This window comes from Choloepus didactylus, chromosome 9 (genome assembly GCF_015220235.1).
Source record: "Choloepus didactylus isolate mChoDid1 chromosome 9, mChoDid1.pri, whole genome shotgun sequence".
In the NCBI taxonomy this organism is placed as follows: domain Eukaryota; kingdom Metazoa; phylum Chordata; class Mammalia; order Pilosa; family Megalonychidae; genus Choloepus; species Choloepus didactylus.
Genome location: NC_051315.1, coordinates 42,141,556 through 42,166,159, shown reverse-complemented (window position 1 = coordinate 42,166,159; position 24,604 = coordinate 42,141,556). Strand labels below are relative to the sequence as shown.

Below are 24,604 nucleotides of genomic sequence, written 5' to 3'. Positions count from 1 at the left end.
AGTTTCAATTAGGAGGACTTTTCCTTAAGATTCCCTAGTCTAGTGGGCTCAGTCCCTTCCCTTTTTTCTTGGGAGCATGCATCTTTAATGAACTGGTTCTCTGCCACAACACTTCACCCTGATGATATAGGAGGGATATTCCAAGCCAAACTACCCTGTGTTTGGTTGAGTATATCTGCCTGATTCTCTGATTCAGTTAACAGGGCCATTTGGATCTCATACTAAGATTACTTCCACTGTAATCTTTACCATTAACGAAGGTGACATTTAGCCTCCATCTCCTCATGCCTTTTCACATTTTGCAATTCGTAAGAACCCATGCAGAGAAGTGTGATGATATTTAATGGTATGCCTCACAGCTATTGACACCAAGGACTTGATTACGATGCTACTAATTTTGGATCCACCCTGGATCCCATAAGAACTCATTAATAGTGCTTGAACTTTTACATGATTTAAGCATGGTATTTTACAGCTAATCAGAAGTAGCAAGTAGAATAAAGTGTTTATAATAAAAGTCATAAGCAAGAATATCAATTGAAGAGAGGATAAACTAAGAGTCTCTGTGTAATTAGGAGTGGAAAAGCTTTGAGAATCATTTTATTGTTGAGAAATAATTTTGTCATTTTAAACTGATTTTGAGCTTATAAGCCATCTCAATACTACTGTCCACAGGCAGTTGGAAAGATGGCATGCCTCTCAAATCTTTCTAGCTTATAATAAATGAGTCTCTGTCTTTTTCTTCACTCTATTAATTGTGCTGGTGTGGTATGGTCCAGAGCTAGAAGCCAGAAAGTGAATGGGCATGCACCTAACACAAGGAATAGAGTTGAACAAATAGAGTCCAACATTCGTGATTTTAGTTTCTTAGAACATGTTATCCAAATTCCACCAAAAGACTTCAAAAATCCAATTTACTTGTCTAAAGAAAATATGTACTTTTATCAATGATCTCTTGAGAATAACTAAAATTCCACCTTACTCTCCCTCTCTCTACGTGTGTGTGTGTGTATTCTATAGAATAGAATACCTTTTCTCAAAGATGAATAAACATTAAAAAAAAATCTCTTTTCTAGCACCCTGCTAATAAGAAGACAGGCTTTATCGACCATCACTTATAGCTATGCTATCCAAAGAGAATAAAACCAATTATTTTAATCTGCATAATTTGTGATTTATTGGAGCTGATGAGCACACTTTGAAAATGACAATATTTAACTTACAAGAGTTATTAATCTTGAAGTCTTTCATAGAGTACAAAAGCAAAACCATTGTATTCAAGATTTAAATAGTAAATTCCTGTGTATTTTAAAATGTAAGAATATTTAATTTTCTAAAATTCATTCAGATGCACCTATGCAAGTTTCTCAATTATCCTGTAAATAAATAATCCATGTTATTCGTTTCTTGTTCAAGCTTAACAAATGGCACATTTTTGGGGTACTTTCTATGAATAAATATAGATTTTATTCAAGTATTTAAGAAAACACTATTCTCTTCCTTTTCTCTTTTACAGGGAGATCATATGTATTACAGATAATGAAAGAGTTGAAGACAAGAATGAATTGGGGATAGGGTGCAAAAACTCGCTTGTTTTGGCAGGGATTTGAAAGTAAATACTAAATTAAACATTTTTATTTAAAGATATCTGGATAATGAACTAACAGCTGTTGAAACCACAAAAAAGCAATAGCCACTAAAAGTGACAGTGCAATATTAAATTGGCTATATGTGAACCACAAATACCAGGTTTATTAAGTCCTATATTTGCAATAGGAATTCTCACCTTGAAACTGTTTCTCACATAAGACAATTACACATTAGGTAGAGATGATGAAGCAATTCATCTTTCAAATAAGAAATAACAAAAATTTTCAGCTTTTTAAACTGGACCTGGATTCTAGAAATCCCAGATTCAAGACATAGATACTGGGAAAGTAATTGATAGAAGGCATTATATGGTAACAAAAATATCAATGTGCATTATATTATTTTGAACATAAAATAAGTTTACTCAGTATTTCACCTTAATCCAGCAGTGGATCAACACTTTATGGAGATAGGTTAGGTGGGACTGAGAGCACTAAAAATGGAGTATATCTAAGATGAGGAGGGCAAGTGAAAAACTAACTGGGCAAAGAATATTTAATATTTAAATGAAGAGAATGTTGTTAAGGGAACAATATTTTCCTCCAAAAGTGAAGTCAGTCTGCCTGCCAATTAAATATTGTACATAATTACTCAGTGCCAAGTTAAATATTGAAATGTGTTTGGGGAAAGACACAGAAAAAGAGAGTCAGAGAAAGAGTAGTACACACCAATTAAAATGGGAAAATCTTAATTTTTCTTTGGACTGATACTTTTTTTCTTAACCAAATGTGCATTTAGGGTTTATTTGAAATGGCAATTTTAAAGCAAAGATTACTGCTGACAAATAATTTTCTCATATTTGCTATCCCATTGTGTTGTAAAATGAATTCCTATTAACCATAATAGTCAAAAGCCACAAAGAATAAATAAGAATATATGTTGAATCTGAACAGCCTTACAGAAAGAGTTTGAATACAGCAAACAACCTCAGAGGGCAACAGGATATTGCTGAACTATTTCCTTTGAAGGCTTGCACCATTTGCTCTTCTTATTGGGAAGGAACAACACCTTGTGACCCTGGAAACTCTGGTGGCTTATTTTTATAGGAACTTCTCTGGCTGGCTTAAATGGATTATTCAACAGCATTGCATTTTAAACAAAAGAAACAGTCCATAGACAATAATAATAAATGATCTATACAGAGTAAGTTCCCAGTTTTAAGGGCACTTTATACATTTATGAGCTCTGAGATAACTCTTTATGCAACATCTTGTGAAACTGAAGTACCCAACTCTAAACAGTGACAGGTCCTACTGGTAGGAAACAGTCAAGAAATACTTGTTACTTTTATGAGAAGTCAACAGGCTGTTCATTTTTTTGCTTCATATTGTTAGATTCAATTTAACAACTAGCTTGAGGTAGAGCAAAAAGACACAATATTTAGAGCAAGATTATCTAGGTTTCAACACCAGCTATTTGTAGTACTGGGCCAGGGTGTTCTTGTTTTATCATAAACTATGCCATTTGCAGTATGAGGAAAATAACTACCCTGTGATGGGCCTGGAATACCACTAGAATAAAATGACACAATTCCTGGAAAAATTCTTTATACTTTATGGTTATTTAATATACAGTTTTATTATAATTTTATATTTAACTCTCTTATCTTTAATATGGTAACTCTTCCAGGAAGTCTTCTCTAAACCCTCAGTTTGGGCTACTTTTGTTCTTTCATGGTCTCATAGTAAGTACCGTGTGCAAATATGTACTAGAACACTTACATGCTAAGTCATCCTCTTCACCAAAGACACACGGCAACTATGTACTACTCAACTTTATAATGGTAGAACCTGCTATACTAGAGATGCTAAATAAATACGGTTGAACAGAATTAAGTTAAAATTTAAAATAAAAACAATAATTAATGGCATCAATCTTTACTACAGACAAATAGCAATCATGCTTCTTGTGTTTCTCTCAATAACCCCTGCAGTCACCGGTATCATTTTAGTTATGGATTCCACTAAAAAGCACAAAAAGAAAAAAAAAAAATTAAACAGAATCCACTACCCTCAAACAGTTTATAAAAAGATACATTTTAAAGACATATTCACCATTTACTTTCTATTTCACATCTCATTTTCTTTATTCATATCATTTTATTTTTTCTACCATTGTGATTCTATTGAGATGTAAGTAGGTACATATTAGTTTCATCTAATGGTACATGGACTTTTTTGAGCCTTTAAATTGAAGTACCCAAATTTATATTTTAAAATTTTCTCTTTAGTGCTTTAAAAGTAGATGTGTTCAATGGTCTACATTTATTTTCTTAACAAGCATTGGGACACACTCCAGATGTATTTGCTTGAGCAAGGCACAGAAGCCACAGTTATTTTCTCTACATCCAAGTACCCCACAATATTCTCTGTTCTCATAGCTCATGCCTCTTATTTCAAGCACATTGGATACATTTTTCTCACTGAAACTAAGGTGCTTGCCCACCTCATGTCAGGTGTCATTGTTAGTGTTGATTATGGGGTACGTGATGTTTCCATGCAACCATAAATTTCACTTAGATTTGAAACCTATTAACTAGCCCCTAAGTACATTTCTAGGTACCCTTAAAGCACTTTTGATTCTAGTGAGAACAACTACATTTTAAGTATTTGATTATGTTAGTGCAGTTTCAACCGTTTTCAGTTAATTAAGTTAATTGGGGAAGATATTTTCAGCATTACAGGAGATATAGGCCACATGGAGCATGCATTTCAAATTGGGTAGTTGATTTAAAACTCCAAAAGATCCATATTAAAACAGACATTTTGCATATCTCATGTAGTCTAGCAAAACCCCTTCACAAAAATGACAGGGCCTTCTAATGCATTAAAAATGTCAAACATTTGCCATAGCTGTTCTTCTTAATAATTTTAATTAGTTCCTATTTTAAAAACCAAATTAGTTTTAAGGGAGCAATGCACAGTAATTCCTACCAATATAGATGAGATCTATCAAAAATGGATCAGTTAACTTGTCTGCGATTTTACAGTTTTTCACAGGATGACCCACAGGCCTGAAGCTGGACTGTCAAAAGCATTGACTTGAAACCACTTGAACAACTGTTCACAATTAAATTTTGCAGCCATGAAGCATAACATGCCTCCACTGGCAGTAAGATTATCTATACTTAGCTTGTGGCAACAGGGTTGCCAGACACGGCTTCTGCCTATCTACATTTTAATAATAAACTTTCAGGGTATAGTTAAATATTTCATTAGTTCAAAATAATTCTGTAATCTAAATGATTAATTTAGTTATTTGGCTACAGATCCTTATGCTGGTCACTTGGTCTGCTTCATCAAAGTCGTTAATAATTACCTCATATCTCAATGCATATTTAAAATTACCTCAGTAGAGTTTATAAACTACAAACTTTCCATTTGAGCATTATGTGTTATTTTCTAAGAAACGACTGTAATTCTGAGCAAGGTTTTATTTATTAACATTATAGTAGACAAAATAAATCATTTAAAATGGTTTAAATGGTTACAAAAGATGCTGACAACGGCATGAAAATTTTGATAAATGACCTTCAATTCTATTTCAGACTATCAAAAGCATAAGTTTTATGAGATAAAATATATCAGAAACCATGATGTAGCTTTAAATGATAAAAGTAACAACCCATGTTTATGGTTTAACATCTTTTGCAATGCATAATACAGTTTATATATACACTGGTATGATCATATTGTTCAATTTTGAATATTATTTTGACAGTCTTGAATTTTTCAGTTTTGAATTTTCCTAAGCTATTTTTTAAACATGCAATGATCATGCGCTTTTGTCTTCATCCAGATCAGTAAGAAGATTAAAAAATTAAACACTGAATGTAAATCAAACTTTTCTACACATTTACAAAAGTATATGAAATTAGCAAATTTTGAAAATGAGCCTATAAAAAATAATGCCATTCAGCCTATACATTGTCTCCAGCTGAAAATGGAGATTTTCTCAATAAAGGTATCATGAGAGACTTCATCAAATGTCTTGAGCACTAGACTTCAAATGTAGCTTCAGCATTAAAACAGGTATATAATTACAATATTGTACTCTATTTGTGCAGCCTAAGATATTGTAAGCATATTTATACCTACAACAACAGTTGGCTCTTTATGAATTGCTTCTCTATATTCCTGCTAGCAATATTCAAAATTCAGTATTTAATGATTAGTCTGGCTCATCAAATTAAAATCCCTAAACCAGCATGCAAAAGATTCTAATATGAAAATTTCATATTTACTTTCTATATCTAAGAACTCTTATCCAATACCATGGGTTGGATTTAAGAAAAAATGCTACATTTAATTTTTTTAAATGTTAAATTATGCATATGTATACATAGTATTTATTTTGGATAAAAATGACATAAAAATTTCTGTCAAGTGGGAACGAATTAGGGACATAAGTCAGTAGGATGAATATAAAATATCCTTATGGAGAAAAGTTATTTTTGTAAAGGAAAAGAAATTTGGGTTGAATATCTAGAGTGATTTCCTGACTATGAACAATCAATGAATTATGGAACAGCTTCCTGAGACTGTGGTAGAAGCTCAATCACTGAGGTTATTTTAAAATAGACTGGGAAAAGTGCTGAAGGTACATTTTGTAGGATAGAAAATCTAGATTTACAAAAGGATGGATAAGTATATCAAGCTTGATATTTTTAGGGGCTTATATTTATTTTGGGGGCTTGCAGTGATGAAATAAATTTTAAATTGCTGAAAATAAAAAGATCTCTATTCAAATAATGTTTAAGGTCAATATACATTTTAATATTGTAATCAAGGAGTTGATTGATTTGTATCTTCATATCTTCAATAAAAATTGAGAAAGCATTACACATTCAAAGGGTATCAAAATCTTGCTCTAAACTGTCACTTATTTACAGAAAAGAACATGTTAATGAAACTACTTCTCTGACCTAAATAAATTCATTATTCCCATACTTTGGATACTTCAAAAGAGCATTCCACATCAAAGATACAAATATAATTTTCACAAAAAATATTATCTCTTCACTTCATTTTGTTTTACACATAAAGTAGTATTGTTTACATTTTGCCTGTTATTATTTGTGTTTCTTAAGCAAAAGTCCATGAAAAATCCTATCTTTCTCTTCTCAGTATCTATCATAATTATCACCATATAACTACACTCAATACACATTTGTTTAAATGATAAATATAATAAATGATATTAAAAATACAGACTCTCTGGGATGGTAGAGTAAGGATCTCCATGGACTCGCCCCTTAGCAAAGCAACCATACTGGCAAAAATTTAAAAAACGAACAACTAACAAAAAACAACCATTTAAAGTCTGGAAATTGACCTAAGGACATACAGCAAATGAAGAAAAATTTAGGCAAGATAAACTACTAAATCTTTGTAAGAATGGTAGAGTGTGTGGCATTTGAGCTACAGACTAACTGGTCCCTCCCACACATAGCTCAGCATCAGAGAAACTTCACTCTAGGCATGGGAAACCAAGAACCGACAGTTCTCTCTGCCCCAATTCCTAGTACAGAGATATAGTATCTTTCTGGGAGGGGCAGGCTCCTATCATTTCTCAGCCACTCCACTCCTTGGGTATGAATTGCAGAAGTTCTACTCCAGGCAAGAATAGCTCAGAGACCTGGGACCCTCTTCCTCCATCTCTCCCCAAATTGTAGGGTAGAAGTTTTACCCCAGTATGGCAGTTCATCAATACATCTGCAGTTGAGAACAGTGGGGGTCCTGTCCTAGCTTGCTAGGGCTGCTGTAACAAAGTACCAGAAACTGGGTGGACTGGAACATCAGAAATGTGTTGTCTCACAGTCCTGGAAGCTAGAGTTTGAAATCTGTACAAGAAAATCCTTCTTTGTTTCTTCCTAGCTTCTGTCCCACCCTCTAGCTACAAAGCACAGTGACACAGAGGTTTTGGTTATGAAAAAGGCAGACTATAGGAACAGAGCTCCAAAGCGCTCCTCAAGTAAACTGACTTTGTTTGGAACAGAGTGTGGGGAAGATCAAGCCTAAGGGAAGTCTCAATAACAATGGAGATTTTGGTGGCAAGCCATTAAGAAAAGGCTATTAGCTCTACCAGAATAATGGTAAAATAATAGATGAGTTACAGTTTTATCTGACAGACCCAGGTAAAGGGACATTTAGGAAGGGAACTCTGGATTCAGAACAAATCTCAAATACTGACCTCAAAGATTAACTCTGCAAAGGGGCCCAAATTAAATTGGATCAGTCTCTTTACGACACAGGGCATTTTTTTTTAAGCAACAGAGCAATCAGATGACAATGGATGGATCTTAACAGCTGGGTGTGATTCATAAAGAGGTATATAGATTATCAAAGAGATCAAGGAAAGAGAAAGTAACAAAGAGAGCTGTCAAAATCATTGTCACACCAGGGTGATTATGCAAATATCAAAGTTGAGCCTTCTGAAGAGTGAAATCAAGGACTGCACACTGAGGGGAAAATAGAGTTCTCAAAATAGCCACACCAAGTCACTACAGAAATAAACAAGCAAATAGTAGACAGGACCAGCACCAGCATGGAAGTGGGGTGCAGGAAACAATATCCAGATTTGCTGCAATATATTATCTAAATGTAGAATTTTCAACAAAATATCACAAGATATGCAAACAAAAATGAAAGTGTAACTCATACACAGGGAAAAAAAAGGGCAGGCAACAGAAACTGCCTTCTGTCAGCAAAGAATGTTATTTCAGCAAAATTATCTTACAAACATGAACATGAAATAAGGAGATCTCAATACAAACAAAAGCCCAGTTGTAAGGCTTAGCAGAGAGTGACCGTAAAGCAGCTATTGAAAATGCATTCAAAGAACTGAAAGAAACCATGATAAAAAAGTAAAGCAAGGTAAGACAAAAATGCTTAATCAAATAGAGATTACCAATGAAGACAGAGGAATTATAAAATGGAAGAATTAATAGAAATTCTGGAGTTGAAAAGTACAATAATTAAAATTTTAAAATCACAAGACCTCAAAAGGAGTGTTGATCTGTAAGAATAAAGAATCTAAGAACTTGAAGAGAGTTCAATAGAGATTATGACATCTGAAGAAAAGAGAATAAAAAGAATGGAGAAAAACGAATAGGATCTCAGAAAAATGTAGACCACTAATGTAGAACAAAAAGAAGAGAAAGAACAGACAAATTTGGAAAGACGTAACAGCTAAAATTTCCCAAATTTGATGAAAAACATTATTGTACACATCCAAGGAGCTCAATGAATTCCAGGTAGGATAGATACAAAGAGATCTACAATAAGACACATCATAGTAAAAAGCCGGGAAGTCAAAAGAAACAATAACATTTTGAAAGCAACAATCACGAAATGACTCATCACATATAATGGAAGCCTAATAAGATTAACAACTGGCATCTCCTCAGAAACAATGGATGCCAGGGACAGTGGGATTATATATTCAAAGCGATGAGATTATAAAAAAAATAAAAATAAAATTCCTTCAGCAAAGAATCTTATTTCAGCAAAATTGTCTTGCAAATATGAACATGAAATAAGGAGATCTCAATATAAACAAAAATGAGAGAACTCATTCCTAGCAGACCCGCCTTATAAGAAATACTAAAGGAAGTTCTTCAAGTTGAAAGAAAGTGATCACAGACTGTAATTTGAATCCACACTAAAAACAAAAGAATCCTGATAAAGGCAATTATGTAATTATAATTGAGACAATCAATGAGTATTTCTTCTCCTTTCTACTCTTTACTTATACAATACAATAAACCAATTACATAAAACAGTATGTATATAATTGTATTGTTGGGCCTATAATAGAGAAAAGTAGCACAAATGAGGTATGAGGTGCAAGGGGGCAAAGTTGTATTGGAGTAAAGAAATGACATTAGATGGTAACTTGGAATTAATCAAATGGAGCAAATGAAGAGAGCCAGAGGTAACAAACAATGGTAAGTAGGCAGGTTAATATAGCAAACTCTGTAAGTATATACCAGATTGTTCTTCACTTCTGAGCTTTTTTAAAAGACAAAAAATTATAAGGAAAGTAATAATATATAAAATATTAATACATAATATAAATCTCAGGATATATAACAAGTAGATTAAATATGAATAATAATACTAAAAGGGTAGAGGGAATATATATATATATATATATGTATATGTATATGTATTCCTATATCTCTCTGGAATTAAGTTAGGAAAAGTCTGAACTACATTCTGATCAGTTAAGACTTACATGGTAATCACAAGAGCAACCACTAAGAAAATAATTTTTTTAAATTATAGTGAAAAATTGATTAAAGGAATTAAAATGTTGCACTGCACTAATGCAAAGAAAGCAGTCAAAGAAGAAGAGAGAAACAAAAAGACATGAGACATACGGAGAAAAAGTAAAATGGCATACATAAATCCAACTATATTAAAAATAACATTAAATGCAAATAGAATAAAAATCCAAAAAAAAAAAAAAGCAGAAATTGCTGAACTGGATTAAAGAAATGATCCCACTGGATACTGTCTACAGAAGACACACATAAATTCAAAATTATAAATAGGTTGCAAGTAAAATGATGGGAAAAGAGCCACCCTACAAATAGCAATTATAAGTAATCTGAAGTGGACACACTAATATCAGCCAAAATAGGTTGTAAAAAACATTATTAGAGAAAAATAGAGATATATTATATGACAAAAGTGTAAATCCATCTCAAGATTTAACAATTATAAACCCAACCCACCTAAAAACATCTATGTGCACCTAACAACAGAGCCCCAAAACACATGAGGCAAAACTATCTGAATTAAGGAAGAAATAGACAATTCAGTAATAATAACAGAGATGTCAATACTTCACTTTCAAGAATTGAAAGAACAAATAGGCAGAAAATCAATAAGGAAATAGAAGACTTGAAAACCAACATAAACCAACTAGACCTAACATACAAATATAGGACACTCCACCCAGCTACAGCAGAATACAAAATTCTGAAGTGCACAGGGAATATGCCCTAAGAGAGACGATATGTTAAAACATAATATTATAACTTTTAATAGATTGAAATACTGAAAAGTATGTTATTCTACTACAATGGACTGAAACTAGGAAACAATAACTGAAAGTTTTGGAAATTCACAAACGTGGAAATTAAACAATAAATTTCTATGTAACAGATGTGTCAAAAAAGAAATCACAAGAGAAATAAGTGAATGCTTTCACATGAATGAAAATGAAGGCAACACATTCCAAAACTTATGGGATGTATGTAAAATACTGCTTTGAGGGAATTTATGGCTATAAATGCTTATATATGTATACCCAGATCCATAGCCATAGCCATAAAAAATCCATATCCATCTATTGAGCTACTTATCTGTAAGAAATATCCAAAATCAATGTCACCTTACACCTTAACAATACTGTGAAAAAAAACCAAACTAAACCTAAAGCAAGCAGAAAGAAATAATAAAATGTAGATCAGAAGAAAATAGAGACGACTACCAATGAAACCAAAAGTTTCTTGTGTGAAAAGATGACAAAACTGACAAACTTTTAGCTACTACTTTGACCAAGAAAATAAGAGAGAAGACTCAAATTACTAAAATCAAGAACAAAAGAGGTGATATCGCTACCAGTCTTACAGAAATAAAAGGATTATAGGAGAATGGTATTAAGAAGTACATGCCAACAAATTAGGTAAGTTAGATGAAATGGAAACTTCCTATAAACACACAAAGTACTGAAACTAACTCAAGGAAAAAAAAAAAAAAAAAAAAAAAAAAAACCACAACCCAGAAACCTGAATAGAACTATAGCCAGTAAAGAGATTGAAATAGTAATTTTAAAACTTCACACAAAATACCCAGACCCAGATGGCTTCGCTGAGTTCTACCAAAAATTTAAACAAAAATTAATGCCACTATTTCATAAGGTCTTGCAAAAAAGAGACGATGGGGGAGCAATTTCCAACACATTCTATGACAGCACATTATAACAGTACCAAAACCAGAGAGACATCACAAAGAGAGTAACCTACAGACCAATATCACTTATAAATATAGAAACAAAATCCTCAACAAAATACTAGCAATCTCAATCCAGCAATATATATGCAACATGACCAGGTGTGATTTCTCCCAGGAATGAAAGATTGGCTCAACATATAAAAGTCAATCAGTGGGATACACACTAATAAAATAAGGGACAAAAACCATATGATCATAACAGTGGACAAAGAGAAAGCATTTGACAAAGTCCTTTCATGATAAAAGCACTCAATGAACTAGCAAAAGAAGAGAACTTGCTCTACCTAACAAAGAGCATATTCCAAAACCCACTGATATCATACTTCATGGTGAAAAACTGAAAGCTTTCCCTCTATGATCAGGAACAAGACAAGAATGTTCATTCCTGCCCACTTCTATGCAACATTGTACTGGATGTTCTAGCAAGAGCAATCAGACCAGAATATAAAAAGAAAATAAACAAGTAGGCATCCAGATTGGAAAGGAAGAAGTAAAACCATTTCTATTTTCAGATGACATGATCTTTTACCTAGAAATCCCAAGGAATCCTCAAAAAACTACTAGAACTAATAAATGAGTTCATAAAGGTTGCAAGGTACAAGATCAATATACAAAAATCAATTGTATTTCTCTACAATAGCAATGAACAATCTGAACATGGAATTAGAAAAACAATTCAATTTATAATAGAATAGAAAATAATAAAATACTTGGGAATAAGTTAAACAAAAGAAGCACAAAACTTATACTTCGAAAACTATAAAACATTGTTGAAAGAAATTTTAAAAGATCTAAATAAATGGAAAGAAACCCCATGTTCATGGATCAGAAGACTTATATTGTTATAAAGGCATTATTCCCCAAATTAATATACATATACAAAAAATCCCTATCAAAATTCTAGCTGGATTTTTTTGCAAAAATGTATAAATATACACTAAATTCATATTGAAATTCAAGAGATCTAATTAGACAAAACCATATTTAAAAAGAAAAGTAAAGTTGGAAGGCTCACGCTTCTAGATTTCAGAACTTAATACAAAGCTACAATAATCAAGACAGTCACACTGGCATAAAGTAAATATATAGATCAATGGGAGAGAATTGAGAATACAGAAATAAACCCTTACTTTAACAGTCAACTGATATTCAACAAGGTGCCTAACCAATTTAATGGCAAAAGAATAGTTTTTTAAACAAATGATGGTAGGACTACTGGATATCCACATGAAAAAAAAAATGAAGTTGAAACCCTTCTTCATACCATGCAAACGATGAACTCAAAACAGACCACAAACCTAAGTATAAATGTCAAAACTATGAAACTCAGTTGAAAATATAAAAGAAAAGCTTTGTGAAGTTGAGTTAGGCAAACTTTTCTTAGACATGCCATTAAAAGCACAGGTGACTCAAACATTGGGGACTGACAGCTTGATGTGCTGAGTCCTCTGTCTTGGGGCTGCCCTCTGAAGCTTGTTGCTGCAAGGAGAGGCTAATCCTGCTTACAATTGTGCCTAAGAATCTCTCCCTGAGTGCCTCTTTGTTGCTCAGATGTGGCCCTCTATCTCTAACTAAGCCACCTTGGCAGGTGATCTCGCTGCCTTCCCCTCTATGTGGGACCTGACTCCCAGGGGTGTAAATCTCCCTGGCAATGCAGGATATGACTTCCGGGGATGAATCTGGACTTGGCATCGTGGGATTGAGAACATCTTCTTGACCAAAAAGGGGGATGCGAAATGAAATGAAATAAAGCTTCAGTGGCTGAGAGATTTCAAATGGAGTCTAGAGGTCACTCTGGTGGGCATTCTTAAGCAGTATATAAATAACACTTTTTAGGTTTTAATGTATTGGAATAGCTAGAAGTAAATACCTGCAACTACCAAATTCCAACCCAGTAGCCTTGACTCTTGAAGACGATTGTATAACAATGTAGCTTACAAGGGGTGACAGTGTGATTGTGAAAACCTTGTGATCGCAACCCCTTTATCCAGTGTATGGATGGTTGAGTAGAAAAATGGGGACAAAACCTAAATGAAAAATAGGGTGGGATGGTGGGGGGGTGATTTGGGTATTATTTTTTTATTTTTATTTTTTATTCTGATTCTTTCTGGTGTAAGGAAAATGTTCAAAAATAGATTGGGGTGATGAATGCACAACTATAGTATGGTATTGTGAACAGCTGATTGTACACCATGGACGACTAGATGGTATGTGAATATATCTCAGTGAAACTGAATTTAAAAAAAAGTTAAAAAAAAAAAAAAAGCACAGGTGACTAAGGAAGAACTTTCATCAAAACAAAAAAAATTTTTGGCTTTAAAGGATACCAACAGGAAAGTGAACACACAAGCCACATAATGGGAGAAAATATTTGCAAACCATATTTTGGATAAGGGACTTATTGTGTCTATAAAATAAAAATAACTCTTACAATGTGATAATAAAAAGATAATAACAATAAAAATGGATTAAGAATTTGAATATATATCCAAAGAAGATATACAAATGGCCAATAAACACATGAAAAGATGCTCAGTATCATTAGCCATTAGGGCAATGTAAATAAAAACCAAAATGAGATACTTCACACTCACTAGGACACTATGATCAAAAAAAAATAATAACAGTAGACAAGAATATGAAGAAATCAGAATCCTCATATACTGCTGGTGAGAATGTAAAATGGTACAACTACTTTGGAAAACAGTTTGGCAATTCCTCAAAAGTTAGTTAAACATAGTTACCATTGTATGATCCAGCCATTCCACTCATAGGTATATACCCAAGGGAAATGAAAACTTAGGTTGACACAAACACTGTACACGAATATTTAGATCAGCATTATTCATAATAGCCCAACATTAGAAGTGATCCAAAGTTCCATCAACTGAAGAATGGATACATAAATGTAGTATATCCATAAAATTGAATTTGGCACTGAAAAGGAACGAAGTACTCAATATATGCTACAATATGAATGACCCTTAAAAACTTTATGCTAAGTTAAAGAAGCCAGTCACAAAACACTACACATTGTATGATTCCATTTATGTCAAATGTCCACAAAAGGCAAATCTATAGAGACAGAAAGTAGATTCTTAGCTGTCTAGGACTGGGTAAAGGGAAGCTGGAATGAGGAGTGACTGATAGTGGGTATGGATTTCTTTTGGAGATAAAGAAAATTTTCTAAAAATTGAATTGTGGTAGTGATTGCTCAAATTTGTGAATATACTAAAAGCCATTGAACTGTACACTTTAAATGAGTTAATTCTATGGTATGTGGATCTTGTCTAAACAAAGCTGCCAAAAATAATATAGACAGAAATGCAACATCTAAGAAATATTAAGCTACTTTTACATTCTAAAATAATAGCAACGAAACTGCATATATAGGCTAATATAGAGTCCTGAACTCAATATTTTATTGTATAGAAAATATTCAAAGAGCAAAAATAAAAAATAAAAGAAAATACTAAAACAAACATAATTTAAAATGTTTTCTTAACATATAAATTTTTTATTTAGTGTACTCATTTTGACCCACATAAATGCATGCATTAATTTTACCTCTGCAACCTTGTGTACATGGAACTTTGTGTTTTGCCTATGTTTTCATTTAGCACCACAGCATAAGCATTTTTGAGGTTGCAAACTAATCTTCAAAATCATCACTTTCAAAGTTGGCAGTTTCATTTAGATACTAATTTTTATTTAAACAGTGTTCTGCATTTTCCTACATTTACATAGAGTCACTTCTCTGTTTGTCCACCCTAATTCTCCACCCAACAAGCCAACAATTATGTGTAATATCGAATCAAACTACCACCTGAAGTTGGCTTTTCCTTATTATTTAAATATCTACACCTCAAAGTGGCATTACTGTGTTGAAGACCAGAAACTTAACTCTGATATCTTTTTGCAAGAATGCTCCCCAAAACTGCTCTGATATTTTATTTTAAAACAAGCAGCTAACTCTACTTTTTAACTGTATATAGAAAATATTAACTGCATATAGAAAATATGTACAAATATTTAAAATATATGTAGAATATAGAGGTTTAAAATAGGATTAATGAAGAAAAGGAAATAGGGCTTGAATTCAGTGAAAATTATATTAATTGTACATAGAAAATATGCACAAATATTTAAAATATATGTAGCATATAAAGGGCTAAAATAGGATTAATGAAGAAAAGGAAACAGGGCTTGAACTCAGTGAAAACTGAAGTACAGAATTTTTTTTTCATTTCTCCTAAAGATAAAACCAGATAAAGGAATATTAGAATATAATGGGAGCACTCATTAATAGGTTTAAAAGGTCATTAGAGAGGCGGGGCAAGGTGGCAGACTGGTGAGCTGTATGTTTTAGTTACTCCTCCAGGAAAGTAGGTAAAAAGCCAGGAACTGCGTGGACTGGACACCACAGAGCAATCTGTCTTTGGGCATACTTCATACAACACTCATGAAAACGTGGAACTGCTGAGATCAGCGAAATCTGTAAGTTTTTGCGGCCAGGGGACCCGCGCCCCTCCCTGCCAGGCTCAGTCCCGGGGGAGGAGGGGCTGTCAGCTCCAGGAAGGTGAAGGGAGAATTGCAGTGGCTGCTCTTATCGGAAACTCATTCTACTGATTCAAACTCCAACCATAGATAGACTGAGGCCAGACACCAGAGACTCTGAGAGCAGCCAGCCCAGCAGAGAGGAGACGGGCATAGAAGGAAAACAACACGAGAAGCTCCAAAGTAAAAGCAGAGGATTTTTGGAGTTCTGGTGAACACAGAAAGGGGAAGGGCGGAGATCAGGCCTTGAGGCGCATATGCAAATCCCGAAGCAAGGCTGATCTCTCTGCCCTGTGCAGCTTTCCTTAATGGCTCTGGTTGCTTTGTCTATTAGCATTTCAATAACCCATTAGATCTCTGAGGAGGGCCGTTTTTTGTTTTTTTTTTTGTTTGTTTTTTTTTTTTTTTTTTTAAATCCTTTTTGCTTTTTCTAAAACAATTACTCTAAGAAGCTCAATACAGAAAGCTTCAAAGAATTGAAATTTGGGCACCTCAAGTCAAGAGCAGAACTAAGAGAGCTCTGAGACAAAAGGCAATAATCCAGTGGCTGAGAAAATTCACTAAACAACACAACTTCCCAAGAAAAGGGGGGTGTCCGCTCACAGCCACCATCCTGGTGGACAGGAAACACTCCTGCCCATCGCCAGCCCCATAGCCCAGAGCTGCCCCAGACAACCCAGTGTGACGGAAGTGCTTCAAATAACAGGCACACACCACAAAACTGGGCGTGGACATTAGCCTTCCCTGCAACCTCAGCTGAATGTCCCAGAGCTGGGAAGGGGGAGCAGTGTGAATTAACAGAGCCCCATTCAGCCATCATTTGAGCAGACTGGGAGCCTCCCAACACAGCCCAGCAGCCCAGAACTGCCCTGGGGGGACGGCACTCACCTGTGACATAGCACAGTCATCCCTCAACAGAGGACCCGGGGTGCACAGCCTGGAAGAGGGGCCCACTTGCAAGTCTCAGGAGCCATACGCCAATACCAAAGACTTGTGGGTCAGTGGCAGAGACAAACTGTGGCAGGACTGAACTGAAGGATTAGACTATTGCAGTAGCTTTAAAACTCTAGGATCATCAGGGAGATTTGATTGTTAGGGCCACCCCCCCTCCCCGACTGCCCAGAAACACGCCCCACATACAGGGCAGGCAACACCAACTACACACGCAAGCTTGGGACACCAATTGGGCCCCACAAGACTCACTCCCCCACTCACCAAAAAGGCTAAGCAGGGGAGATCTGGCTTGTGGAGAACAGGTGGCTCGTGGACGCCACCTGCTGGTTAGTTAGAGAAAGTGTACTCCACGAAGCTGTAGATCTGATAAATTAGAGATAAGGACTTCAACTGGTCTACAAACCCTAAAAGAACCCTATCAAGGTCAGCAAATGCCACGAGGCCAAAAACAACAGAAAATTATAAAGCATATGAAAAAACCAGACGATATGGATAACCCAAGCCCAAGCACCCAAATCAAAAGACCAGAAGAGACACACCTAGAGCAGCTACTCAAAGAACTAAAGATGAACAATGAGACACTAGTACGGGATATGAAGGAAATCAAGAAGACCCTAGAAGAGCATAAAGAAGACATTGCAAGACTAAATAAAAAAATGGATGATCTTATGGAAATTAAAGAAACTGTTGACCAAATTAAAAAGATTCTGGACACTCATAGTACAAGACTAGAGGAAGTTGAACAACGAATCAGTGACCTGGAAGATGACAGAATGGAAAATGAAAGCATAAAAGAAAGAATGGGGAAAAAAATTGAAAAACTCGAAATGGACCTCAGGGATATGATAGATAATATGAAACGTCCGAATATAAGACTCATTGGTGTCCCAGAAGGGGAAGAAAAGGGTAAAGGTCTAGGAAGAGTATTCAAAGAAATTGTTGGGGAAAACTTCCCAAATCTTCTAAACAACATAAATACACAAATCATAAATGCTCAGCGAACTCCAAATAGAATAAATCCAAAAAAACCCACTCCGAGACATATACTGATCACACTGTCAAACATAGAAGAGAAGGAGCAAGTTCTGAAAGCAGCAAGAGAAAAGCAATTCACCACATACAAAGGAAACAGCATAAGACTAAGTAGTGACTACTCAGCAGCCACCATGGAGGCGAGAAGGCAGTGGCACGATATATTTAAAATTCTGAGAGAGAGGAATTTCCAGCCAAGAATACTTTATCCAGCAAAGCTCTCCTTCAAATTTGAGGGAGAGCTTAAATTTTTCACAGACAAAGAAATGCTGAGAGAATTTGCTAACAAGAGACCTGCCCTACTGGAGATAATAAAGGGAGCCCTACAGACAGAGAAACAAAGACAGGACAGAGAGACTTGGAGAAAGGTTCAGTACTAAAGAGATTCGATATGGGTACAATAAAGGATATTAATAGAGAGAGGGAAAAATATGGCAAACATAATCCAAAGGATAAGATGGCCGATTCAAGAAATGCCTTCACGGTTTTAACGTTGAATGTAAATGGATTAAACTCCCCAATTAAAAGATATAGATTCGCAGAATGGATCAAAAAAAATGAACCATCAATATGTTGCATACAAGAGACTCATCTTAGACACAGGGACACAAAGAAATTGAAAGTGAAAGGATGGAAAAAAATATTTCATGCAAGCTACAGCCAAAAGAAAGCAGGTGTAGCAATATTAATCTCAGATAAAATAGACTTCAAATGCAGGGATGTTTTGAGAGACAAAGAAGGCCACTACATACTAATAAAAGGGGCAATTCAGCAAGAAGAAATAACAATCGTAAATGTCTATGCACCCAATCAAGGTGCCACAAAATACATGAGAGAAACATTGGCAAAACTAAAGGAAGCAATTGATGTTTCCACAATAATTGTGGGAGACTTCAACACATCACTCTCTCCTATAGATAGATCAACCAGACAGAAGACCAATAAGGAAATTGAAAACCTAAACAATCTGATAAATGAATTACATTTAACAGACATCTACAGGACATTACATCCCAAATCACCAGGATACACATACTTTTCTAGTGCTCACGGAACTTTCTCCAGAATAGATCATATGCTGGGACATAAAACAAGCCTCAATAAATTTAAAAAGATTGAAATTATTCAAAGCACATTCTCTGACCACAATGGAATACAATTAGAAGTCAATAACCATCAGAGACTTAGAAAATTCACAAATACCTGGAGGTTAAACAACACACTCCTAAACAATCAGTGGGTTAAAGAAGAAATAGCAAGAGAAATTGCTAAATATATAGAGACGAATGAAAATGAGAACACAACATACCAAAACCTATGGGATGCAGCAAAAGCAGTGCTAAGGGGGAAATTTATAGCACTAAACGCATATATTAAAAAGGAAGAAAGAGCCAAAATCAAAGAACTAATGGATCAACTGAAGAAGCTAGAAAATGAACAGCAAACCAATCCTAAACCAAGTAGAAGAAAAGAAATAACAAGGATTAAAGCAGAAATAAATGACATAGAGAACAAAAAAACAATAGAAAGGATAAATATCACCAAAAGTTGGTTCTTTGAGAAGATCAACAAGATTGACAAGCCCCTAGCTAGACTGACAAAATCAAAAAGAGAGAAGACCCATATAAACAAAATAATGAATGAAAAAGGTGACATAACTGCAGATCCTGAAGAAATTAAAAAAATTATAAGAGGATATTATGAACAACTGTATGGCAACAAACTGGATAATGTAGAAGAAATGGACAATTTCCTGGAAACATATGAACAACCTAGACTGACCAGAGAAGAAATAGAAGACCTCAACCAACCCATCACAAGCAAAGAGATCCAATCAGTCATCAAAAATCTTCCCACAAATAAATGCCCAGGGCCAGATGGCTTCACAGGGGAATTCTACCAAACTTTCCAGAAAGAACTGACACCAATCTTACTCAAACTCTTTCAAAACATTGAAGAAAATGGAACACTACCTAACTCATTTTATGAAGCTAACATCAATCTAATACCAAAACCAGGCAAAGATGCTACAAAAAAGGAAAACTACCGGCCAATCTCCCTAATGAATATAGATGCAAAAATCCTCAACAAAATACTTGCAAATCGAATCCAAAGACACATTAAAAAAATCATACACCATGACCAAGTGGGGTTCATTCCAGGCATGCAAGGATGGTTCAACATCAGAGAAACAATCAATGTATTACAACACATTAAAAACTCGAAAGGGAAAAATCAATTGATCATCTCAATAGATGCTGAAAAAGCATTTGACAAAATCCAACATCCCTTTTTGATAAAAACACTTCAAAAGGTAGGAATTGAAGGAAACTTCCTCAACATGATAAAGAGCATATATGAAAAACCCACAGCCAGCATAGTACTCAATGGTGAGAGACTGAAAGCCTTCCCTCTAAGATCAGGAACAAGACAAGGATGCCCGCTGTCACCACTGTTATTCAACATTGTGCTGGAAGTGCTAGCCAGGGCAATCCGGCAAGACAAAGAAATAAAAGGCATCCAAATTGGAAAAGAAGAAGTAAAACTGTCATTGTTTGCAGATGATATGATCTTATATCTAGAAAACCCTGAGAAATCAACGATACACCTACTAGAGCTAATAAACAAATTTAGCAAAGTAGCGGGATACAAGATTAATACACATAAGTCAGTAATGTTCCTATATGCTAGAAATGAACAAACTGAAGAGACACTCAAGAAAAAGATACCATTTTCAATAGCAACTAAAAAAATCAAGTACCTAGGAATCAACTTAACCAAAGATGTAAAAGACCTATACAAAGAAAACTACATAACTCTACTAAAAGAAATAGAAGGGGACCTTAAAAGATGGAAAAATATTCCATGTTCATGGATAGGAAGGCTAAATGTCATTAAGATGTCAATTCTACCCAAACTCATCTACAGATTCAATGCAATCCCAATCAAAATTCCAACAACCTACTTTGCAGACTTGGAAAAGCTAGTTATCAAATTTATTTGGAAAGGGAAGATGCCTCGAATTGCTAAAGACACTCTAAAAAAGAAAAACGAAGTGGGAGGACTTACACTCCCTGACTTTGAAGCTTATTATAAAGCCACAGTTGCCAAAACAGCATGGTACTGGCACAAAGATAGACATATAGATCAATGGAATCGAATTGAGAATTCAGAGATAGACCCTCAGATCTATGGCCGACTGATCTTTGATAAGGCCCCCAAAGTCACCGAACTGAGCCATAATGGTCTTTTCAACAAATGGGGCTGGGAGAGTTGGATATCCATATCCAAAAGAATGAAAGAGGACCCCTACCTCACCCCCTACACAAAAATTAACTCAAAATGGACCAAAGATCTCAATATAAAAGAAAGTACCATAAAACTCCTAGAAGATAATGTAGGAAAACATCTTCAAGACCTTGTATTAGGAGGCCACTTCCTAGACTTTACACCCAAAGCACAAGCAACAAAGAGAAAATAGATAAATGGGAACTCCTCAAGCTTAGAAGTTTCTGCACCTCAAAGGAATTTCTCAAAAAGGTAAAGAGGCAGCCAACTCAATGGGAAAAAATTTTTGGAAACCATGTATCTGACAAAAGACTGATATCTTGCATATACAAAGAAATCCTACAACTCAATGACAATAGTACAGACAGCCCAATTATAAAATGGGCAAAAGATATGAAAAGACAGTTCTCTGAAGAGGAAATACAAATGGCCAAGAAACACATGAAAAAATGTTCAGCTTCACTAGCTATTAGAGAGATGCAAATTAAGACCACAATGAGATACCATCTAACACCGGTTAGAATGGCTGCCATTAAACAAACAGGAAACTACAAATGCTGGAGGGGATGTGGAGAAATTGGAACTCTTATTCATTGTTGGTGGGACTGTATAATGGTTCAGCCACTCTGGAAGTCAGTCTGGCAGTTCCTTAGAAAACTAGATATAGAGCTACCATTCGATCCAGCGATTGCACTCCTCGGTATATACCCGGAAGATCGGAAAGCAGTGACACGAACAGATATCTGCACGCCAATGTTCATAGCAGCATTATTCACAATTGCCAAGAGATGGAAACAACCCAAATGTCCTTCAACAGATGAGTGGATAAATAAAATGTGGTATATACACACGATGGAATACTACGCGGCAGTAAGAAGGAACGATCTGGTGAAACATATGACAACATGGATGAACCTTGAAGACATAATGCTGAGCGAAATAAGCCAGGCACAAAAAGAGAAATATTATATGCTACCACTAATGTGAACTTTGAAAAATGTAAAACAAATGGTTTATAATGTAGAATGTAGGGGAACTAGCAGTAGAGAGCAATTAAGGAAGGGGGGAACAATAATCCAAGAAGAACAGATAAGCTATTTAACGTTCTGGGGATGCCCAGAAATGACTATGGTCTGTTAATTTCTGATGGTTGTAGTAGGAACAAGTTCACTGAAATGTTGCTATATTATGTAACTTTCTTGGGGTAAAGTAGGAACATGTTAGAAGTTAAGCAGTTATCTTAGGTTAGTTGTCTTTTTCTTACTCCCTTGCTATGGTCTCTTTGAAATGTTCTTTTATTGTATGTTTGTTTTCTTTTTAACTTTTTTTTTCATACAGGTGATTTGAAAAAAGAAGGGAAAGTTAAAAAAAAAAAAAAAGAAAAGAAAAAAGACAAACAAGGGAAAAAAAAAAAAAAAAGATGTAGTGCCCCCTTGAGGAGCCTGTGGAGAATGCAGGGGTATTCGCCTACCCCACCTCCATGGTTGCTAACATGACCACAGACATAGGGGACTGGTGGTTTGATGGGTTGAGCCCTCTACCATAAGTTTTACCCTTGGGAAGACGGTTGCTGCAAAGGAGAGGCTAGGCCTCCCTGTATTTGTGCCTAAGAGTCTCCTCCTGAATGCCTCTTTGTTGCTCAGATGTGGCCCTCTCTCTCTGGCTAAGCCAACTTGAAAGGTGAAATCACTGCCCTCCCCCCTACGTGGGATCAGACACCCAGGGAAGTGAATCTCCCTGGCAACGTGGAATATGACTCCCAGGGAGGAATGTAGACCTGGCACCGTGGGACGGAGAACATCTTCTTGACCAAAAGGGGGATGTGAAAGGAAATGAAATAAGCTTCAGTGGCAGAGAGATTCCAAAAGGAGCCGAGAGGTCACTCTGGTGGGTACTCTTATGCACACTTTAGACAACCCTTTTTAGGTTCTAAAGAATTGGGTTAGCTGGTGGTGGATACCTGAAACTATCAAACTACAACCCAGAACCCATGAATCTTGAAGACAGTTGTATAAAAATGTAGCTTATGAGGGGTGACAATGGGATTGGGAAAGCCATAAGGACCAAACACCACTTTGTCTAGTTTATGGATGGATGTGTAGAAAAGTAGGGGAAGGAAACAAACAGACAAAGGTACCCAGTGTTCTTTTTTACTTCAATTGTTCTTTTTCACTCTAATTATTATTCTTGTTATTTTTGTGTGTGTGCTAATGAAGGTGTCAGGGATTGATTTAGGTGATGAATGTACAACTATGTAATGGTACTGTAAACAATCGAAAGTACAATTTGTTTTGTATGACTGCGTGGTATGTGAATATATCTCAATAAAATGATGATTAAAAAAAAAAAAAAAAAAAAAAAAAAAAAAAAAAAGAATATAATGGAATAGATGAAGGCCATGGTGACATTTGACAAATCAGTTGGAGATTCAAGGCTATTATAAATAATTATAGTGCAAGAAACATTTTTACCCCTATGGCAAAACTTTTTACACTGTATTATACTTAACTGTTTAAAAGTATTATTTATAACCTACTTCTTTGAAAAAGGATGAGGCAATTTACAGAAACCCATCAAAATACTCCGATAAAAAAGGTTTAATGGAAACTGAGACACAATCAGTAGCATAAAGCCATAAATAATTACTACAAAAAATACTATGAGATATGACATGATTATTAAAGTTGGGACACAGGTATAGTTCTGATCCTTTATTTTTTACAACGAATAGAGAATCATGTGACTAGTTAGAAGTTTCACATTTTTATTCCATGAAAATTATACTGTTGCTCTCAAGGTCAGCCTATTCTACCACCGAGGTCTGAGATAAACCTCTCCTGTGTGTTCATTCTGCAGAAATTGAGTAATGACAGGAAAATGGACCACATTTGTAAGTGATATCCTAGACTGGAATTACTAGTTCTTTATGCTTTATTAACATTGCAAGCCAAGTTTATTTAATTATCAATTTCCTTACATTTATGTCAAAAATGTGTGGTTTATAGGTTTTTGTTGTTGTTGTTGTTGTTTTTGGCATCAGATTTCTAATAACTCCCTACAGTCCTTGCCTTGGTAAATCTCCTTGGCTCAGCAATCTT

General features: G+C 35.0%; 1 protein-coding gene across 3 annotated transcripts in view; it reads right to left on the bottom strand.

The window, feature by feature from the left end:
• Positions 1-24,604, bottom strand: part of GALNT13 (polypeptide N-acetylgalactosaminyltransferase 13) — a 574,420-nt gene that overhangs the window by 333,851 nt on the left and 215,965 nt on the right. The window lies entirely within an intron of this gene.